Source organism: Impatiens glandulifera, chromosome 1 (genome assembly GCF_907164915.1).
Source record: "Impatiens glandulifera chromosome 1, dImpGla2.1, whole genome shotgun sequence".
In the NCBI taxonomy this organism is placed as follows: domain Eukaryota; kingdom Viridiplantae; phylum Streptophyta; class Magnoliopsida; order Ericales; family Balsaminaceae; genus Impatiens; species Impatiens glandulifera.
In genome coordinates this window covers 72,663,891-72,664,252 of record NC_061862.1, presented here as the reverse complement: position 1 = coordinate 72,664,252, position 362 = coordinate 72,663,891, and positions in this window count along the sequence as shown.

Genomic DNA, 362 nt, shown 5'->3' with positions numbered 1-362 from the left:
ATATAGTTTTGATGCAGAAAAGTGGATACATTGAAACAAGACCATTTCATTGACAAGAAAACAAATTTGAAAAATATATATATTATTTATTTAACAAATATATTTTGATTAAAATGTGACTTTCTTTATTTATATATATATATATATATATATATATATATATATTATTTCACTTATACAATTATACTCTCGCATATAAATACTATATAGTATTTATATGTAAGAGTATGATTATGATTGTATAATACAATTATACTCTCGCATATAAATACTATATAGTATTTATATGTAAGAGTATGATTATGATTGTATAAGTGAAATAATATATACCTTATCTCAAGAAAATGTCTAATTATTTTTTA